We start from the raw sequence: 22,857 nt of genomic DNA, 5'->3' as shown, positions 1-22,857 counted from the left end.
AGCTCACTGATTTTGAGCTTGGCCATGTAACCTGCACTGGCTGGTGAGATACCACTATTACCATGCTAGTCCTGCCTCACTTGCTAGTCCACGTGTGATGAGAGGTATGAGAGCAGACCTGGACCTAGCTTGCTATTTGATGACAAGTCTGGCCAATCCAGCCTAAGTCATCAGATTCCCCAGCCCACCTTCTGATTTTGAATGAAAATAAATAAGCCACTGAGAGCAGGCATTTTCATTACACAGCACTATTGTGGCAACAACTGACTGATACACAATCTTAATTCCTCTTTTGTACTCTGAGTTTCTTGAAACTGCAAACCATGATTCTACTCAAGCAAGGTTCTAAGATATAATCCTAATGCATATTTATTGAGCAAATGAACAGATGAATAAATGAATGAATAAGGAGCTCTAGAGAGAGATTCAAGATCCAGGGAGACTAATGTACTCATTAGCTCAACAAGAATTTATTGAATATGTATTTTGTGTCAGCTATCATGCTCAAAAAAAAAAAAAAAAGATATTCAGTGGTAAACAAACTGGGCTAAAGATATTCAGTGGTAAACAAACTGGGCTTGGCTTCTAGATGCTCCTTGGTGGTTTGGGAAAGCTTCAGAACTGGGGATTGATAATGTAGTCAATGTGCAAACTCTGATTATCCTTGAATCCTATGCGAGGGCACCACAATAATCAGAGAAGTGGTAATGGATAGAAAAGAGCAGAAAGATACCTCTCTCACTGCTGATTTCCATTATCTCAGGTTAAGAGCAAATCCCAGACAGATGGAAGGCATTTGCATCGGATTGAAGGAAATGAGTTGGTAGAAGCTGGCCCAAGGAGTAAAATAAAAATCTATGGGGATGGGTATTGGAACGTCCTTTTAGGATTGCTGAATGACACCTTTGTCCCTTTCCATTGTTATGGAGAAGCAATTAGCATGCTGAGTCTAAATGTTGCTATGATCTGTGAATCAAATCCTCAATCCATGACGCCCAGCTCCAACAGTGTGCCCTCAATGTCCAACAAGAACTCTGCTTGAACCTTGATAAAAAATCACTATGTGTTCCCTTTCTGGGAACTTTTCCTGATTATTAAAGATTTCTGTCACACTCTCTTGCCTACCTACTTACTCCAAAGGGGTGGCTAAGGTAGCTAGTGGCCAATGTCCTCCATTTCCTACTGGAAGGAGCTCCAGGAATTAGGAGACTAGTGTAGAAATTTCTAAATCATGGAAGGCATCAACAGAGCCAAGAATTAAGTCCAGCTTCCCTTGTCCTGGATGTCGGCCACTGGGGAGCAAAACTCATCCAACATGTGCTTTAATATCACCTAAGATTTTGTTGGTTTGTTTGTATCTGTGTTTTGGGAGAGCAGGTGGTTTGGACAGATGGACTATCAGGAACCATTTGCAGGGCTCAAAGGATGACACTTGAAACAAAAAGCATGCTTCTTTCCAAAAGTAGCAACTTCCAGCCTGACAGAACATGTTGGGATATTTTATCCCCTTTAATAAGGACAGTTTCCATGTACAAACACACCCTAATGAGGGCGACAACCACAAGGTAATAAATGTTTAGGTCAGGTTGGTAAATATTGGCAGGGATCTGTTTTCTGATCACTAAGCCACTTAAATCTGGTAATGCATGCACAGCAGTTAATACAATCTTTGGCCTATGGCAGCAACAACAAAATAATAATAGTACCATCTCCTGAGTATGTACAATATACCAAGCAGTATGCTAAATGCTGTGAAAGTCCCATATGAATTATCTCTTTCAACAAGGAAGAGCTAAGAACTAGGAACTAAGAGTATTTTCATTTTACATGTGTAGAAGGTAAAGCTCAGAAAGATGAAACTTGCTGTCTGGAGTCACACCGCCAGTGCTGGGGCTGCGATTTAATCTCATGAGCTCTTACTGCAGAGCTCCTGGTTACAACCACTACTTTATATTCTCTCTCATAATTAGAACTAAACATACAATAATGAAAGCTAGTACATATCATCATTGCCATCATCACTTACTAAAAATCAAAATCATCATTATTATGTGCCATAACAAGAAAAGTCACTAAAGGAGGGTTGTTTTCTGGAGTATTATAACTAAAAGGAACTGCTGATGAAATGTGCATGTAAGTGTGGCTGTTGAGGTCAAAGGGAAGGAAAAGATCTGTACAGTCCAAAGGACTTCACCATCCAGTAGCCTAGGCACAGTACTCTCCAAGTCAACTGAAAATGGAATGCAGTGGATTAGGTCATGGATCCAATTCTTCACCTCTCACTGTGTCTGCCACCTTTGTCAGATGACTGCAGTTACTCTTACCAAAGAGGCAGACTCTATTTCTTCACACTTCGAAGCCACATGTTGTTACATGACTTATTTTGACCAATAGAATCAGACAGAAGTGATGGTGGATAAGCTTTGAGCCTCCGGTATTTCTGCTAGATGTCCTATGCCACTGCAGTCACCAGAAGCAGCCCATGCCTGGGCCAGCCTACCAGCCTCAGAAAGAAGATGAGAAACACCTGAAGCAGAGATTTGTTGGTAAGGTGTCTCAAACAAGTCTACCTGGAGTTGGATCCCGGCTGACTTTGCAGACCCATGGATAAGGCTGGCCCAGATGGGCAGACTGACCACAACTAACCCACTAACATGTAAGCTATAATTATAAATAATTCTTGTGTTAAGACTTCGCATGTTGGGGTAATTTGTGATTTGGTAACAGGTAACTGGTACAGAAGATGATCATGCATACTAATATCCAGTGCCTGCCATATAGCAGCTGTTTAAAAAAAATGGAAAAGGATAGTTCCCTTTCATAGCTCTTTAACCAATCAGAAGTTTCAGCTCATCTGAGTGAAAGATGCAAAATTACTTTAAGGTCATTAGCATCAAAGACAGGGGGAAGCGAGATCAGAGACATCATTTGTCAACACTCCCACGTTGGCTCCTTGCTGTGGTGGGCAAAGCAACACCACAGATACAATGGAGCTCCTGGGCTAGGCACATGCAGCTCCACCATCAACACAGTGACGGCCCGGCAGCCTGACAGCACGTTTCCCTAGAGTAATTATTTTTACTGCTACCTTTGGTCATTTCATTCCCTTTTTCACTCCTGATTATTTGCTTCTATAAAAAACGACAGCGTCTGATTCAGAATTTGGGAAAGGATGGGGAATTCTGGCAGGGGTAGAGACACAGAAGAGAAAGTCCAGGGAGGAGAGGAGCAAAACTTCTCCCCAAAATGGGCTTTACAAATATAAAGCGCTAATGAAATTCCAAGTAACAACAATAATGATGCTTCCAAGGCCAAAGCCTCACATTTCTCACCATGAATATTCATTTTCATGTTATCTTTCTAAGGAATAAGAGTGGGGAGAAACAGCAACACGTGCATTTGGTGTTGTTATGTGTGTGCGCTTTCCCTTCTATTCTATTTTTACCTGGACCACGGCAAACCCCTGGCTCAAGACTGTCTGTATCCCAATAGTTTTTGTAGCTGTGATTTGTGACTCACTGAGTGTCCATGTGCAGAGATCTTAAGTGGGAGGTGCTTGCAACATCAATAAAATGAAAGTTAAAAGGAAGTGTGCATACGGGAGGGGGAGCTGCCAAATGGTCACAGGTGGAACATCACTTTGACGTAGAGCTTGGCGGCGAAGAATCTGGACAAGAGAATCCAATGCATCTTTTCTCAACTGGCACAGAAGATTAGCAGGCTATTTCTAAGTTGTCAATAGAGAGGTGCAATTTGCTGACAAAAGTGGTCTTCGGTTGGCTCCCAAATGCAGAAGTTACATGTGTGCAGCAGCAGTCTTCACAACACACGGGCAACCTTAGTGTATTAGTCACCAGGGCTGGGCTGCCATGATGAAATGTCACAGGCTAGGTAGTTTAAATAACAGAATTTTATTTTCTCACAATACTGGAGGCTCCAAGTCCAAGATCAGGGTGCTGTCCCAGTCATTATCTGGTGAGGACTACAGGTGTCAGGTGTCTGCTTTCTCTGTGTCTTCATGTGGGCTTTCCTTGGTGCATGTACTCAGGGAGGGAGGGAGAGAGAGAGAAACACACACACACACACAGAGAAACACACACACACACACACAGAGAGATCTTCCTTTTTTTTTTCTTATAAGGTCACCCACCCTGTTGGATTAGGGTCCCACTCTCCTAACCTTATTTAATCTTACTTACCTTCTAAAGGCCTATCTCACTGGGCATGAGGGCTTCAACATATAAATGTTGAGTAGGCACAATTCAGTTCATGGCATGCAGGCTATTGTGAAGGTGGCACGGTTCCCATTGTCACCAAGGAAGGAAGAAAAGTTTCCTATCATTCAGCTATGATGCAATCACTGGCCTTTATTTCAGGGCTGGGAGTCAGAATGTTGAAATTGATCATACCACTCCTGAGGAGGTGGAAGCCACTGGGGTGAGAAATGGGTGAGCAAGAGAGGACTCCCATCCTTCAGTTAATCTGATAGTAACAGCTAGGGCCAGGAGCGGCTGTGAACCAGAGGGCTCCCTTTCCCAGGTCTCTGAAAGGCAGGCAGTTTTGCCTAAGTCAGGCATCAGGCAGAGAGCTTCAGAGACAGGATAGGGGCCCAGGGGAATTACAGAGGGCTGGTGTGCCCTAGGAGCAGGAGGCACCTAAGTCAGCAGGTGGCTCAGGTGGGAGTGAGAGAAAAAGCGTATTAATATGACAAATGTTGACATATTAAGACTTCCTAACATGGAGCTCTGGGATGTCACCCACAACTTTGCTACCAAATGTCAGTGGCCTCTTGGTTCTTTATAACAATGGCCAAGTTTTTAAACTGGCATCCATGGCTCCACTTGCTGTGGTTTCAAATAACACTTCCAGTTTGGGGGATGACAGCTGTAGCTAACATTTGGGGAGTGCTTATTTGGGACAGCCATTATTATGAGCCCTCTACACATACAAGCTCATTTAATTCTGGCAAAAAGCCAAGAAGGTAGAAGTCACCACACTCATTTTGTGGATGAGAAAACCCATTTTCCAACACATGGATGTTAACTGACTCACCCAAGGTCACATAGCCATAAACAGAGGAGCTGGAGTTCAAGCCTAAGCAGTCTCAATCCAGAGCAATAAGGATCTGCTTTCTTTGTGCATTTCACATGAGTCCCTGGCCTGCTCTCAAACATGCCACATATTTTCTGTTTCTGGAGAGTTCGACCTCCTCCGCATTTTATTCTATTCTTTATAGACATCAAACTTTAAGGCAAAATTTAAGGGCATCACCTCCCATGAAAATGACCCTGTTTTCTCTCACTATAAGTGGGATCTCCCGACTCTAATCCCACTAAGATCTTTGTATTTGCTTCCTTTGTGGCAATCGCCATTTGGAGACTGAAAACAAAGTACGACTAGAGTGCCATGTGTCAAATAACCACCAGATAAGGCAGTATCAAAACTCTCCTGCAGCCTGTGAGTGCCATACAGGCATGGGGCACATATATCCACAATACCTATGCTCTATGAAAATTAGGTCTGATTGAAAATAATAAAGAACCAAAACTAATGAATTAAATAAAAGAAATACCTACTTATCTTTCACATAAAACAAGTCCAGAGATACATAGTGCTATTCTAGGAATTCCACAGTCTTCTGGATCCAGATTGCATCCACATTCATGATTCTTAAGCCCCAGCATGTGCCACTGGTCTTCATGATCCAGAATGGCTGTGTTCCAGCCATCACGTGCATGTCTAAGTCATAGGACAGAGAAAAGAGAAAGACTTCATGGAAGTGCAACACAACTTTTCTGATTCTATCTTGCTAACCAGACTTAGTTACACAGTTATTCTTAATGGCAAAGGAGCTGGGTGTGTCTTTTTCAGTCCTTTAGTTAGGGGGATGGCCTTCTAGGTCAGAATTAGAATTATTTGTTATAGAGGAAGGGATATCTATTACCTACTAGGGTAGGAAGCAACTATTAATCTCTGTAGAGTAGATCCACAGTAAACATTTGTTTCTTTATTTCTTTCTTTCTTTTTTTTTTTTTAAGAGACAGAGTCTCACTCTATTGCCCTCGGTAGAGTGCTGTGGCATCATAGCTCACAGCAATCTCTAGTTCCTGGGCTTATGCGATTCTCTTGCCTCAGCCTCCCAAGTAGCTGGGACTACAGTCACCTGCCACAACACCTGGCTATTTGTTGTTGTTGTTGTTGTCGTAGTTTGGCTGGGGTCAAACCCTCCACCCTTGGAATATGGGACTGGCGCCCTACCCAATGAACCACAGGCACCGCCCCACAGTAAACATTTGGTTGAACAGTTATTACTTAAAACTCACAAAAAAAAAAAAAAAAAAAAAAAAAAAAAACTCACTCTGTGTCAGTCCCCATGTGATATTAAAGATACAGAATTCAACAAGAAAGCCAACATCTCTGTTTTCCAAAAGTTTATACTTTAGTCAGAAAGATGAACCCAACCGAAAATGTGTGATAAGGACTATAATAAATTAAGTACAGGGTGCTGCTATAGAATTCCTGAAGCTATGAATGTTAATAGACTATACTATGGAATAAATGAATGATAGACACAAAGATCAAAGAAGCCCTTCTTATATCCATTCTTATAGGCACAGGTGAACAAGGGAAGACGCACAGGTGCTATGATCCGAATGTCCTCTCCAAAACTCGTACTGAAGTTCAGTTGTCATTGTGATGGGACTAAGAGTTGGGACCTTTAGGAGGTGATAAGGTTACGACAATTTTGCCCTGACCGGTCAATTAATGCTGTCATTGTGGGAGTGGGTTAGTATTGCAGCAGCGGGCTCCCAATACAAGAGCAGATTTAGCTTCTCCCCTCTCTATCTCATGTGCTTGCCTTTCCACCATGGGAGGGTGCAATAACATGAGGGCCCAGCAGATGCCAGAACCAAGCCCTTGGACTTCCCCGTCTGCAGAACCATGAGCCAAATATTGTTTTCTTTATAAATTACCCAGTCTGTGTAATTCTGTTAGACCACTAGAAAATGGACTAAGACAGAAGTTTTGGATGAAAGGATACAGTCAGACCCACCATAATTTGGATGCTGCTAGCCTATTTGTTGTATCTTGGACCAATTAACATCTCCCAAACTTTATTTTCTGTAAAATTAAATTATACTAAGCCTTTCATAGAGTTTGCGGAGGAGCTGATATGGCATATAGTAGGTGCTCAACAAACGTTAGCTTTTCACTGGAAGCAGAAGAGATGCAGTCATCACCACACCACACCCCCCCCTTCCCTTCCTGCTTCTGCCTGCACCACCTGGCCCAGAGCACTCCAGCTTCCACACGAGTCAGTTTGGGATGAAGGATGAAGCTGAGATTGAATTTGATTTTTTCCCCCTTGCGTTGACATAAAGGGGTCTGTCCCTTAATTACTAGTCATTGCCCTTTACACACAAAAAATGGTAACCGGCTCAGCCCATCAAAGCCTGCCCTTTGAAATGCTGAACTAGACAGTGAACAGAAAGTATCTGCCAAAAGGCTTCTTTTCTCCCTGAGATAAAAGCAACTTGAAATGCATGTAAGTCCTGCACCCTTGTTAATTAATCAGGATTCGTATTAAAAGCTTAAATGTCTTTGAAGGGGGAAACTCAGGCAGCTAGAACCTTTTTTTTTCTGTTCTGTAGATAGGAGATAGGTGGACAGGACAGCCCAAAGAGGTAGGTGGGGGAAGTGGGCAGTAGAGGAGTAACTGTCTGTTGGCCACAGGGACAGATGTGACTGGCTGGGAGGGGACAGGTTCCAAAGTGAGAGACTATTCTGTTCATGCAGCTTCCTCCCATTCATTGAAGAGAAACCCAGGGCCCTGAACTACCGATGCTTCTGACAAGGCCTTCTTCCTGATGTTCATTTGTTCAATAGGCATTTGTAGGAGGAACTTCTATTCTTTCATGCAACACATGATTAGTAGCCTTCTAATACATGCCAGGTTGGGGACGCCATAGTGAATAAGACACGGTCCCTCCTTTCTGAATAGTCTGGCACAATGGTCCTCACAGGGTGGTGGTTTTGCCTCTCAGGAGACAGTGTCTGCAGACATTCTTGGTTGTCATAACTGGGAAAAGTGCTACTGACATCTCATGGGCAGAGGGCAGAGATGCTGCTGAACATCCTGCCATGTACTGGACAGTCCCCTCATGCAAAGATAGGTCCAAAGTGTCAATCATGTCAAGGCAGGAAGATACACTCATTAGGGAAGATAAATACCTTAACGAGCAATTCCAATTAAGCATAATAAGTGCTAGATTGAAGCAGAAGTAAGGAAGAGAGTGTCAGGGAAAGCCTCCCTGTGCAAGTGTTATATAAACTGATACCTCAAGGGTGAGGATGAAGGGCTGGATAGGGCTGGGCTGTGCACAGTGCACAGTGGGGCAAGCAGAGGAAAGAGCGGGTTTGGAGCTCAAAGGCAGGAGAGACCAAGGAGTGCTTGAGAAAAGGCAGAAGTGAGGCTGTCTGGCCAGCAGGGTTAGGGCTGAAGGGGCCTGTGGGTGGTGTTTAGGAATAGGATTTTGTCCTAAGATGAATGCAGTCACTGACGGAGTTTCAAGAAGAAAGTGGCACGGTAGAAATCTGTCCCAGAAAAATAAAAATAGATTGCTAGGCACTATCCTAGGTACTTGGGAGGAAATACAAAGATCATCTGTACCTTGGCAATCAATTGGATAGGAAAAATAAAATGAGCCCTGAAATCAGGTCATTGTGATGCAAATTACATGTAAAAGCAGCATTGAAACAGATTGGTTTCCATTTACAAGGCAAGAGGAAATCAATCCCTTTTGGGATCAAAAGGAAGAAGAAATCTGGGTGTTGGACCAAACTGGGGAGGTGATGAACAAGCTGTGGGGGAGGAAGTTAGAGCTCAAGTCGCAGGTACGAAGGAAGAGCCTAACGTCAAGTGTGAAGCTGGAAGTGGAAAAATAAGTGAAGAAGTTGGCTTTTGCTTACCACTTACCTCTGAGCTTACCAAATATAATACCTTTCATTTCTTAAATGTAGCAGGTTCTCTCCAGGCTCCCAATGCGCTACTTGGAACACTGTCTTTCCCCAATCCTATTTTCACCTGCTTAACACTTTCTCAGTCTGTAGATCTCATATATTTCATATCGAATGTTACCTTTTCTGGATATTTCTCTATAATCTTAGTCTGAAGATTGGATTTGTGCAATGGTCTATTGCTTCACCAGATTCTACTGTGTATGAGAGCAAAGAACATGAATTGTTGTCCATTGCTGTACCCTATTATTTATTACAATCCTAGCAAATAGCAGGTGTGCTATTGACTTGTCTTGGAGTTGGACGGCAGAAAAACAAAAATTCGTGGAATCTGATTTGAGAAATATTCAGATCAGGGTCAGAATTTCAGAACTGAGACTGAAAACTCCAAGAAAGCTGGAATCCTATTTCTTTGGAGCCAGCTGAATGCTGCTGGGGTTGGCATGGGTACTTAAAGTTTAAGGGTACGTCAATTAAGTGAACCAAGTACATAAACGTAAAGGAAATTAATTCTTTCAGGAGGAGAAAGGAACCCTGGAAAGCTGGAAAGGAGCCCACTCTCCCTGGAAAGTGGAGAAAGTGGCATTCCAGCTTGATGGAAGCACAGACTTCAGTGCTGCTATAGGATGGGCCTGTGCTCTCCATTTCAGCATATGTTAACCTGCCAGATCTCTCTCTCCACACCACTCTCTCTGTGACAGCACAGGTGCGGCTTAATGTGCACAGTGTCACCTAGGTTACATCCCACAGAGGATACTTATTATGTGCGGTTATGGGCCAGGATCTCCAGGCACATGCATTCAAATCACAAAACACCTACCGCATAATCAACACAGTGCACATTATGTATTCATGACCATGAAGAGTGGGTATGTGTGTATCCATACAAACTTGCTTAACTTCCTTCAAAGAACTCCCTCAACTAAGACCTTTCTTCTGCATAGCAATACTACGAGGCAGAAGAGAAAGAAATTGTTAAGTGTACATTATAGCTATGAAAGTGAGGAGTGGGGGGAACACAGAAAAGATAAGGGACTTATCCAAGGTCACACAACCAGTATTATGAAACCAAAGGTGGAACCCAGGCTTCTTAGCTGCCAATCGATCTTACTCCTTTCACTGTAGGCAAACCCTGTAGATGGTGAGAAAACTGTTGGAATATGTCCAGGAAAGCAACTGCCTGGCAACTCACTCTACTGTAGAATGTTTAGGAGAGTCTTAGACTATGACCACTTGGTACAGGAATCATCTTTACTTCAGAAGTTATATCTTTCTGATGGACTTAATGACTTAATTTCTTCAACTATAACTTGAGATTCTTGTATTTTAGTAACATGTTAGGGTGAATTTCAAAAATAAATAATTGGTAATAACATGAACTTACAGTCATCCACACGTAAAAGTAGTTATTTACATATCCAGTTTACTTTGAAATCAACTAAAGTTAATCACTAAGGAACAACATAACCCCAGGGAAACTGTTTCTTCCTTGAATTTGAACAGTAGGCCAAGAAGTCATAAGGCTAATGTTGAAATGATCTGGCTAATGGCAACACAGATACACATATTCAGCTCTAATTAGTTATACCACTGCACAAAAGCTTTGTAATGCCCTTTCTAACTCCAACTTGGCTCAAATACAAGCACACTGGCATTCTCCTTGTTCCCCTCCCTCGAGTCTTGTTCGTTTTCTTCATCATCTTGTCTCCTGTTTGCTTATTTCTAAGACTGTTTCCTCTCTGTGATGGTTTGCACAGTAAAACCAACCATATGCAGATCACTAACTCTGAAGAAGAAAGAAGTAGAGCTTTGTTGAATTAGGCATAAATTCATTTATGAGGTCTGATGTTTTCCAGCATTTGTAAAAAAAGAAATGCTTTTTATGATGTTCACGTTGTCTTTCTCCTCTACTTTTGCTGCTTTGTGCCACACACACACGCACGCCTGCAGAGACAGAGGCTGTTCCTACACAAACTTTGGCATAACAGTGTTCTCCCACAGATAAATCACTTCCTTCTCAAGGAAGCAAATACCTTTGCCACATGGCTGGAGTGGGCGGGAGGACTTTTCCTCCTGAAATACTTACCCTGTCTGTCAATCATTTAGCATCGAAACAAGGAGGGCTTCTCTGAATGCTGAGTAGTCAAGACAGCTGGCCATGCTGCACATCACACCAAGGCCTTTTCTCAAGGTGACTCCCTTTACCAGCTCTGGGATGGACTAAAGGACGACCTTGGTTTCGGACACAGATCTGATTAGTGGCAGTACCATCCAAGATGACTTCTATACTCTGCCTGAAGAGCAAAGCACGCAGGAGCTTCCCAAAGCTAATGTTGAAACTAAGCAGAAGCCTCAGACAGATGAATTATGGCTGGCAGATCCCACAGAGGGCACATCTCTCCTCCCACATCACTCAAGGGGGCAAAAGAAATCACATGCAACATACTGATAGGTTGCAAATATATGAATGCTGATAATGTGCTTCTATTATTGCACAAAGGAAGAAAACACATAAATGGGTTAATTAGCTCCTATGCAGAATTTAATTAGAGCATCTTTGTTCACTCTGCTTCAGCCAGCATCTCAATTATCAATCCCTATTTCCAAGATTTTTGAGCAGGGATGTAAATTTTCACTTGGAGCTTCCTAGCTAAAGCTCGGAGGTCTCAGCTGCCTTCCACATGACAGTGGTAGCCAATTTCAACATACAATTTTGATTTCTTTGAAGTCATCTTATTATCAAGGGGAACAATGACTCTTTTCAGCATTCAAAGATATTGCCCACCACAGCCCCCTTTGAATGTGTATAATAATACATTAGCTTTTAATGTCCAGAATGGAGCCAAAGCTGGGACCTGAGTGATTTTCTTTTCATAAAATGAAACAATGGTAAGTGACCTTGATCATGTAATAATTCATTTAATCTTTAAAATAATCCGCCAAGGTGGGCATAATCATTATTATTGTTAGCATTTTCTATATAAAAAGAGTGAGTCGCACAGAGGTTATGGGATTTGCACTGGACTTGAGCCCAGATGTTCTGGATCCTGAGTCCACACTCTTAAATGCTGTGCTCCTATGTCTTACAATAACAGAAATAAAAGAAAAGTCTAAATCTTTTCTTTCTGTGAGAAAGACAATATCAATCCTATTGGAGCCATAAATTGAAGAAGTTAATTCTTCTTATAGGAATGGTATTATTTAAAGCTATTTTTATTTTCCTAATCACTAGACAAGTGGGGATATTTAAAGCTATTTTGATTCTGAATAAAAGAAATCAGACCCATACTTAACTTACAGAAAAGGAGAAATTCATTATGACTTTAGAGGAAGTAGTTCCTGAGAACCCAAGGCTAGGAGTGTTGCTTGACCTTGGAAACTGAACCTATGAACTGGAACAGCATCGAGACTCCAGCCCTGTCCTTCGTTCTTAGTTCTTTCTGCTCTCCTTGGTGCCTCCCTTCTTCTTTCCCTCAGTCTTCAGAGTTGCCTACTCCAAGTTCCTGGTCAACAGGAGAGAACTGTATACCCACAGATCTGAGCTTTATGTCTTAGATCCAGAATCCAAAGAGAGACTGGTCTACATTTGCTCCCAATACTTCCATAGAACTGAAAACAGAAAACATGATGATTGTTGCCATTGAGGTGGACAGCCCTGTTCATTTGTGAGCCCCCTGGTGCTTGGAATGGCCCTTGTGCTCTAAGACCACTCACATTTAGGAGCAGCTGTATTTCAAAGCATAGGCATCTCCAAACCTTACTGAACTGGGAAAGAGCTTCCCTGGATTTTTAAAAGACCTGTAAGTACTTCCAGAACTTGATACTTGCAATGACATTGAAAAACAGGCAATGTGAGTTGTGCTATTATTTGTTTTTTTTCCTTTTTTTTTTTTTTTTTTTTTGGTTTTTGGCCGGGGCTAGGTTTGAACCTGCCACCTCCAGCATATGGGACCGGCGCCCTACTCCTTGAGCCATAGGTGCCGCCCTATTATTTGTTTTTTTAACAGATGAGGAAACAGAGGCCCAAAGCAGTGACCCTTCTTCCTTAGTTTTGCCCTCTTAGCAAGTGATAGCCAATAGTCATTTAGTCAATGACTCTTTGTACAAATAAATGAACATTCAAAATTCAGATTTTATTCTGAGTCTACCTTGCATTAAGAATCCAAAGATAGTGCACCTGATTTGAGGATTAGGAGCCAGATCTGGTCTTGCTATCAAATGCTTTTTTTACTTTCCGAAGGGGTCTAAAACACACATCATTTTGTCAGCCCGGATTTCAGAATTTAACCTTTTCCCTGGAATCATTCCTTTTTGGCACTGAACACATACAATTTTCTTTTATTATTTTCCACTTGGCTCCTTGTTTCCCCTGCCAACTCTTGATTCTGAGAAAATGGCCAATGTTGAGGATGTTCAGAAAAATTTCCCACATAGAAGCCATGAGTTCTTTTGTATCTTTATCTTCTTTAACAATATTTCCTCCACTGGGCAACCTATCAATCGTTGTCATCAATTAATACATGTAGGCTCCCACTCCCCAGAGGTTCACACTGAGCTAGGCACTGCTCTGTACAACACATTTCCAGGGAAATTAGAACAGACCTCTGTCTGGGGCAAATGGTGTCCTTTAAAGCACGAATATGTAGCTAACCAGCTATACACCTTGCACTCTAAGGCACAGAAAGTTGGCTTTAACTCTGTATTTAAAATAAAAGGGATTCAGGTTGAATCTAAAAACTAACTTCGCCTTCTTTTATTACTTCAGTTTAGTACGACGAGGGTACATATGATTAGGTTACGTTGTTTGCATTTGTTAGGAAAAGTCCAAGTTATATTTGAGTCCTTCAACCCAGGAGGTATGCCATATTCCCCTACCTATATTGTAACCATGAGGTGGGAGCTTACTGAGCTCCTTTCCCTCTTCTCCCACCCACCTTGAATTTATTGTGTTTTTCATCTCATGTGGGCCTATATTGGTACATCTACTAGTTGCATATTAGTATTGAGTTCATTGGATGCTTGTTTTTCCATTCTTGAGATACTTTACTAAGAATGTTCTTCAACTCCATCCAGGTAAACACAAAAGATGTGAAGTCTCCATCTTTTCTTATGGCTGAATAATGTTCCATGGTACACATACACCAAAGTTTATGAACCCATTCCTGGGTTGATGGGCAGTTGGCTTATTTCCACATCTTTGCAATTATGAATTGGGCTGGTATAAACATTCAGTGCCAATATCTTTATGGTAAAGTGACTTTTTTTCTTCTGGGTAGATACCTAGTAATGCGAAAAATCTGACAAAAGGCTACTAACCAGGATCTACAGAGAACTCAAGAAAATCAGTAAGAGCAAACCAATTAATCACTGGGGAAGAAAAATGTACAAAACCTTCTCCCAAGAAGACAGAGGGATGGCCAGCAAACACATGAAAAAATGATCATCATCCCTAAGCATTAGAGAAATGCAAATCAAAATCACTTTGACATATCACCTAACCCCAGTGATAAGAGGACACATCACAAGGTCCCAAAGCTGCAGATGCTGGCGAGGGTGCAGAGAGAAGGGAACAGGTACACACTGTTGGTGGAATTGCAAACTAATATCGCCTTTTGGGAATGAAGAATGGAGAATCCTCAAAGAGCTAAAAGTAGACTTTTCATTTGATCCCTCACTCTCATCACTAAAAGAGAACTTTATCATTCAGAGGAAAAACACTGGCATGAGCCACTAAATGAAAACGTTATATCTTTGTCTTTAGAAAACTGAATTAGTGCTGACTGTTGTGGTGGCCAGCCCCCAGGGAGGCCCCAGGGACATTCATCTCCTGGTATTCATACCAGTGTATAGACCTCTGCCACCATGGAAAGGGATAACCTGTGTAGCCAATAGAATGCTACAGAAATGACAGTATGTGCCTTCTGAAGCTAGATCACAAAAGATATTGTGACCTCTGCTCAAGTCTCTCTGGGACTATTTGGTCAGAAAAAGGCCAGCTGCCAAGTCATGAAGACACTCAGGCAGCCCACAGAGTGGCCCATATAGGGGGAGCTGAGGTCACTTGGCAAAGGCCAGCAACAACGTTTATTCATGTGAGGGCACTACCTGGGATATGGACCCACCAGCTCCAGTCAACCTTTGAAATGACTGTAGCTCCAGCTGACTTCTTGACTAGAACTGCATGGGAGTGTTTGAGCTTTGATGTCTCAGCTATGCAGCTGCCAAATTCCTTATCCACAAAAAGCTGTGAGATAATGTTTATTGTCGTTTTAAGCCACTGAGCTCTGGGGAAATTTGTTATGCAGCAAGAGATGACTGATACAGCTTTAAAATTCTGTTCTGCTTATATTCCATCTTAGAGAAGCTACACTTGTATAATCCCAAATGAATGTGCCCAGTGAACCCTTCAGTGTGGCCACAGCTGAACAGAATAAGCCCAGACAGGATGGGTGGGCTGGGGCCATCCAATTTCTTTCAGGTGGTTGGTTTGGATACCTGAAAGGTGGAATCAATGAAAGATGGAATCAATTACTGCTATGCTTCTGAAATTATTAGAGTTGGAGGTAGTGTCAGCCTCCATGATCCAGGGACAAGTAGGAGGCAGTGGATGTATGTGACTGGGGAAGAAGGGGGAGTCATTAAAGCTCAGAGAAGCAAGAAGGGGGTGGGAGAGGGAGAGAGATATGAAAGTAGCTTTGGATCCCGATGGCTTGTCAGTGCTATTTCTCAGAGGACTTGAAGCCAACTCTGAACTTCTGTTTCTCACCAAGAAATTCCAGACCATTTCATTTACACTAATCTAACATGCACTCTAAAGGGTCCTAATTCACAAAGACTACCTTTCCAAATGTTTAGATTTTTTTTTTTTTTTTTTTTAATTTTTGAGACAGAGTCTCACTCTGTCACCCTGGGTAGAGTGCCATGGGATCACAGCTCACAGAATCTTCAGACCCTTGGGCACAAGCTATCCTCCTGCCTCAGCCTCCCAGTAGGTGGGACTACAGACCTCTGCCACAATGACTATTTTTAGAAATGGGGTCTTACTCTTGCTCAGGCTGGTCTCAAACTCCTGAGCTCAAGCAATCCACCTGCCTCAGTCTCACAGAGTGCTAGGATGACAGGTGTGATTACTTGGCCCCAAATGATTTGATCTTTATCGAGAAAAATGAAGGGTTCAAGACTTGAGTTCTTAAGATGCAGTGTTTCAGGGGAGGAAAAAATTTATCACCCTTGCTAGCCCTTCATTTTAAAGCTAAAGAATGACTCAGAGAAAGTGGCTTGCACACAGTCCCATTATGATTTAAAGAAGTAATGCTCTCTCCTGGCACCAAATAGGACCATAACTAAAAAAACTGTCTCCCCTAGATATGTGTTCACTCTTTATATTAATAATAAGCTCAAAAAGGGAAGATATGCAGATACTTTGAAACAATGTTCTTTCCCCCCTAAATCCCATGACTTTCCATGATAGTTGGCTGGAGCAGAAGGTTCTAGATACATCCCTACACTGACTATTGTTGTAACCCGTTTCAGGGAAAGAACCCTCCCTCCCTTGAAGGGCCCTGAATTGGCTTACATATTTACTTGGTATCAATGCTGAACCTGCTATGTGCAAAGGATCCCTGGTTTCCATAAAAGAGTAATGCTAAGAACACAGAGTCTGTTCTAGCTTACTGCTCTGGAGAGATCTTACAAAATAATCTTTACATGTGGAAAGTGTTGAGAGATTGTCAATGCAAGGGGGTGTAATAATAGCGTATATTCCCCTGAGGAAATAAGGTACATGAGGTATTCAGAGCCAGAGGAAGGTGGATTAGAAAATTTAGGTGAAGATGGGTGCATCCAGGAAGTCTGTATGTAGGAAGTGCAGTCGGGCTGTGCCTTGCACACGTGGAGAGATGGGAGGTGAGCCCTGCAGACCAGAGAGGTGAAGAAACACAGTCTTATGTTCATTTCCAAAGGAAGCCTGAAAGTGTTTTGATCATGAATACAAAATGACATGCTCTGCAAGGAATGTTTCATGCTTCCATAAACAGCCCAGGCCTGTATGATTTTATGGGAGAAATTCTCCATAATGGTGAGGAATTTCTACTTACAGGGAGTTTTTAAGTGAGCTGCAATGATATGTCTTCAATAAAAGAAGAAATGAAACATCAGAGACACTTAACAGGAACAGGCTGGGAAAAAATATAGCTATCTTTTTTCTTTGGTGTCTCAGGAGAAGGAACATTGACTGCTTTGTTTGTGTTCCTATTCCTCAGCCCAGGGGATTTAAGGTTGGGGGTGTTGGCCCTGTTCATTCCAGTCCCAACTCTCATCACCCCCCCTTCCACTTCTCTATTGCAGCCATACTGAACTATTGCTGTTCCCAGAGGCAACACTTTCCCTCTCGTCTGCAAGCCTATGCATCTGCTGTTCCATCTGTCTTGAATGCTCCCCCAGACCTGTCTTTACCTGGCTGGCTTCTTTTCTCATTTTTGAGCTCAGATGAGACAGCAGTACCTCTGAGGAGCTTTTTGGGTTCTTTCCATCCTCTATCCTCCCAAATTTTCAACTGGGGATCCGTAGTGGACAGTCATTACGCCTTCTCAGCTGTGCAGCTGCTTTGAACACATACACACCCTTCCAGGGGTCCTCAAACTGCGGCCCGCGGGCCACATGAGGCGGTGTGATCATATTTGTTCCCGTTTTGTTTTTTTACTTCAAAATAAGATATGTGCAGTGTGCATAGGAATTTGTTCATAGTTTTTTTTTCTAAACTATAGTCTGGCCCTCCAACGGTCTGAGGGACAGTGAACTGGCCCCCTGTTTAAAAAGTTTGAGGACGCCTGGTTAGACAATGTCTTCAACTGAATTTACAGTTGAAGTAAATTTACAGTACAACTGGAAGGCAACCTGATTAATCAGGCACACCTGAGTTAGACCTTATTAGGGTCAGCAACATGAGTCAGGGGCATGAACAGTTTCTTTTCTGGCCAGGCTAGTAACAAAGGCATCTCTTGTTTAGGTCAGAGGAGACACAAGTTTTGTGTGTGGCACCCAGGGCAGAGGCTATGAGCTGCTATCTTTGGTGAGGGGGTAGCAGTGTGAGTTTTGCTGGCATCTTCTCACACTAAGAAGTTTCGCCTGTGGCTCAGTGAGTAGGGTGCCGGCCCCATATGCCGAGGGTGGCGGGTTCAAACCCAGCCCCGGCCAAACTGCAACAAAAAAATAGCCGGGTGTTATGGCGGGCACCTGTAGTCCCAGCTACTCCGGAGGCTGAGGCAAGAGAATCGCTTAAGCCCAGGAGTTGGAGGTTGCTGTGAGCTGTGTGATGCCACGGCACTCTACCAAGGGCCATAAAGTGAGACTCTCTCTACAAAAAAAAAAAGAAAAAAAAGGAAGTTTGTGAGTGGTGTGGTATACAAGACTAGTTCTCTGTGAACTAGTTTATTTTATTTTTTATTTTTTAAGAGTTAGGATTTCATTCTGGCATCCAAGAAGAAGTGCTGAGGCCAAATCAAAACTCATTTCAGCCTTGAACTTCTGGGCCCCAGTGATCTTCCTACCTCAGCCTCATGAGTAGGTGGGACTACAGGTACCTGCCATCACCCTCGGTTAATCATTTAAAAAAAAAAAATTTTTTTTAATGGGATCTTGCTATGTTTCCCAGGTGGTCTCAAATTCTTGGCCTCAAGCAACTCTCCTGCCCCAGCCTCCCAAAGCATTAGGATTATAGGGGTGAACCTCTGTGTCCAGCCTTGGTGAACCACTTTTAATCTATTCCTTTCATCAATTCAACTTCTGCATAAGTTACCTTAAAGGGCTGTTTCTGGCTAAGATCACTGACTGAGGCAGTGCCCCTCCCCTGCTCCCCAGCAGACTCCTGAACTGCCCTTCCCTTTCCACACTGTGAGTTCTTCTAATTGCCTTTCTACTGGCACCATAAATTTCCCAAAGCCTGGGACCGCATACACATTTTTCATAATTATACCCCAGTTCTACTGCAACACCTGATAAAATAAATATTTACTGTTTAAATACAAAAATGAAGATTTTTTTCCAAGTTCCTTTTACTATTGTCTGATTTAAGAGGGTTCTTGGTCTCGGCGATAGGAAGAATGAATGGACCGACCACAGGATGATCAGTGCTAAGTCAGGATTTATTTACAAAAACAAAACTTACAACTACAAAAACAAAACCTCCTGGCAGAGAGAACCCAGGAGGGGAGCACATGTCCAGGGGTGCCAGGGGACCCTAGGAGAGCTGGTTAGAGTGAGAACAGCAGTGGACAGTCACGCCAGGTATAAACAGAGAGGTTCGTGCCTATATGAAGTAGACACGCTCATTGCCAGGCAAGGAGAACATCAGGAACATTGGTCTGTTGAAAGAGGAGAGTGCAAGTCTCTGGACAGGAGCCGAGGATAGAAGCAGGTTCCAGGAGCGCAGTATCAGCTGGGAGGAGGAATGAACAAGTGCTCACCTGGTAATGAGTGGAGGGTGGGTGGAAGGTGGAGGCGCAGACCAGGAGTGGACAGAAAGCCAGTGGGTATAACCCACTGCACGGAGAATCCACACCTGAGAAAGCTGTCGTGTCTTCTGCCAGGAGGTTTCCTACACACCCTCTACATCAGCCTGGGCCCACACTGCCCACCAGGACAAGTTTTCTCACCCTTGGCTTAGTTCACAACACTCTCTGGGAGCTCAGAGAACCCCTTGCTGTTTGTATTTAAGCATTTACAGCATTAGTGTATAGTTAGTTTACCTGCCTATCTTGTAGCACTGATAACCACTGATAACACAGTTACGTTTGTCATATGCCAAACACGTTATTTACATCACTCAATTCTCTCAACAATTCTGTACCACAGGTTGGTGAGGTGACTGGCCTAAGGTTGCACGGCCCATAAATGGCAGAGGAGGAGTCAGAACTCAAGTCTGCCCCCATTCCAGAGCCTTTGCCCTTAAACACTAAGTTGTAGTGAACTTAAAGCCGTATCTCAGCTTAATAAACAAGCTCCAGGTTTCTTACTCTCTCTGAAGCTCAAGAATCCAAATGAGGCTGTAGGAATGAGAAACGAAAAGTAACTTGTCGGGGTGACACAGATAGCAACTGGCAAAGCAGCAACTGGAATCCAGACCTTTCAGTTCATCTGAGATCGTTTTGCTTTGGGAGGACAGTCTGAGAATATGAGCCTGGCCCAGGAAGATTGGGGTGAGCTTGGGAAGAGGAAAAGGGTATGAGGAACTAACTGGCTCTCTAGGTGTCCCAAATACCTGAGTGCAGGGAAAATAATTTTTGCAGAGAGTTGCATGGGTGGTAATTAATGTGGCTTGTGACTGAGAGGAGCTCTGCCATTCAAGGCTAGTGGAGCCTGTACGGTCTTGCTGCTCTGCTTAGCAGGCATAACCAGACATCAGATGCTTCAAGGGGAAAATGCCTCTGATATGCATTGGCTCCATTCCTAAAAAGCTGAGATTTATGGGAAGGCTTATAGGGGGGAGAGCTGAGAATGGCTTCAGGCTCAATTTCAACTGCTTCACATGGGGCCCAGCCCCCTCTTTCTTCCTTTCCAGTTGGCAGGTAAAAAGATACTAGAAGTATAGAAGTTTTGGACCTGGTTGTGTCCTCTGAGATCCCCTTTGATGAGGTTTCCAATCTTCTAATCCTAGCTAGTCCATACAATTTTCTGGGGCACTGTAAGAACACTTGTTTTCTGCATTTTGTCTGTTTTTAGTGTCAGGGGCTTGCTCTGTTGCCCAGGCTGGAGTGCAGAGGTTCTATCACGGCTCACGGCTCAACCTCAAACTTCTGGGCTCAAGCAATCCTTCCATCTCAGTCTCTCAAAAAGCTGGGATTACAGGTGTAAGCCACTGTGCCTGGCCAAAAATACATATCATGAGCTCTATTTAAGCCTCCAGGGGTCTGGGTATTGGCGGTTTGCAATAGCACCTGCAAGGATGCTGATCATTTAGAAATCTCTGATTTAATCCTATGTAGTTGACACCAGAATTTCAGGTTCTTGGTCTCAGTGATAGGAAGAATGAATGGACCGACCACAGGATGATCAGTGCTAAGTCAGGATTTATTTACAAAGAAAAAAACTTGCAACTACAAAAACCAAACCTCCTGGCAGAGAGAACCCAAGAAGGGAACACGCTCTCCTGCTCCCTCTTCAAGGTCTGTCTTTGGGCTCTCTGCTCAGGGGTTTATATAGTGGCAGGGAGGGTTGTTCTGTTAGGGTGTGAGTCCTGTCAGTAACAGCCAGCTGTCCAATGAACTCTCAGGCCTTGGAAACTGACAGGAAATCCACCAGTCAGAAGTGCACGGGGAGGAGACAGTAAGGCCCCAGCATCTCCCCGGCAGGTGTTGGCCCTTGCAGCAAGCTGGTTCCTCCATCTGCGGAGCATCAACACCTCCAGGGCTAAGGCAGCAGGTCGCAGTGCTGCCTTGTCCTGCATCATAGTGATGGGCACATTTTACAGATGGGAGAACAGAGCAGAGGTGGGGAGAGGAGCAGAAACATGCGGGAGAAGGACATGGTTAAAACCTTGGACTCTGCCTTGTGGCTTAGAGAAAGTGACTGAACCTTTCCAAACTCCAGTTTTCTCAGATTACAAAAAAAAAAAAAAAGGACATAAAAACAGATCTTATTTCAATGCACTCTTGTCAGATGTAAATGTAAAGTTATACAGTTCCTGACAAAGTAAAAGCTTGTTCTTATTAAGGAAGAGTGGGAGGGCAGGAAAAAATAAAATTTATAATCTAAGTGGATAAACACTTTAGATCATTATTATAATAGTTGTTAGAAGAAATCACTTCCTAGACTAGAAGCTTGCCACCCTGTTTAGATGTCTATACAGATGGACGCCCTGGCAGTTTTCTGCTCCTAGCAGCTCAGCCTGCACAAACCTAAATAGACCCCATTGCCTGACCTACCATCAACGTCCTTTGGGAGTGGAGCATATGAAAGGTGGAGCGTCCATCCTTTAGTCCACAGGAAGTGGAGCATCCATCCTTTAGTCCACAGACCCAAAGGCAAGGACTTGGTGATTCTCAGCGACACTGGCCCAAAGCCTGGCCCCAGAGCATCTGCACCTCATACTCCTTGTGCCTCTCTCTGTAAAGAGACCAGATGCAGAGAACTGGCTTGTGTGGATGTGCAGCCCTCGATGAGTTTGCATACCTGAGTTTGAATGCAGGTATTTTGTGTTTTTATGTGCAGGTGCAGAATAGACCAGTCCACCACACTGAGATGGGCTGGGAAGAAAGCCACTGAGTCTTACATGTCTTTTTTGATGGTAGGTATACCACACGTATTTAAGTGGATGAATGATGAAGGAATAAATGCATAAGTGTCTCAAATGGAAACCTAGCGAAATGTCTCTAAATCCAAAGTGTAAAGTCAGAGGCTGACAAATCCCTGTTTCTGAGCATACTTTTTCCTTCATTTGAGGTGGCATAATTTTCAAAGCCCTACAGATTTTGTAGTTTCTTTGCTGGGAATCCCAGCACAAGCTCCTTACCCTCTCTAAGCAGCAACTTCTTTGTCTGTAAATCAGAGATGTCTATTCCTACTTAAATTTGTGATGAAGATTAAATGAAGTAACATATGTATGTTACATGCCAAATACAAGGCCGCTGTGGGGAAATTTAAGAAGTCGTTCCTCCCTCCCCCCTGTTTATTCTGCTCCTCTCCCTGTCTTTCTTCCTACTTCTCCCCCTTCCATCTTTCCCTCGCTCCTTCCGTTCTTCTCTCTTTCATTCCTTCTTTTCTTTTCTCTGTATTTCTTCCTTCAGGGGTACAGCAATTAATTATCTCTCAAAACACTTTACTAGAAATGTTGGCAGAATTTCC

Source organism: Nycticebus coucang, chromosome 2 (assembly GCF_027406575.1).
Source record: "Nycticebus coucang isolate mNycCou1 chromosome 2, mNycCou1.pri, whole genome shotgun sequence".
NCBI classification, from domain to species: Eukaryota; Metazoa; Chordata; class Mammalia; order Primates; family Lorisidae; genus Nycticebus; species Nycticebus coucang.
This window is presented reverse-complemented; position numbering follows the sequence as displayed.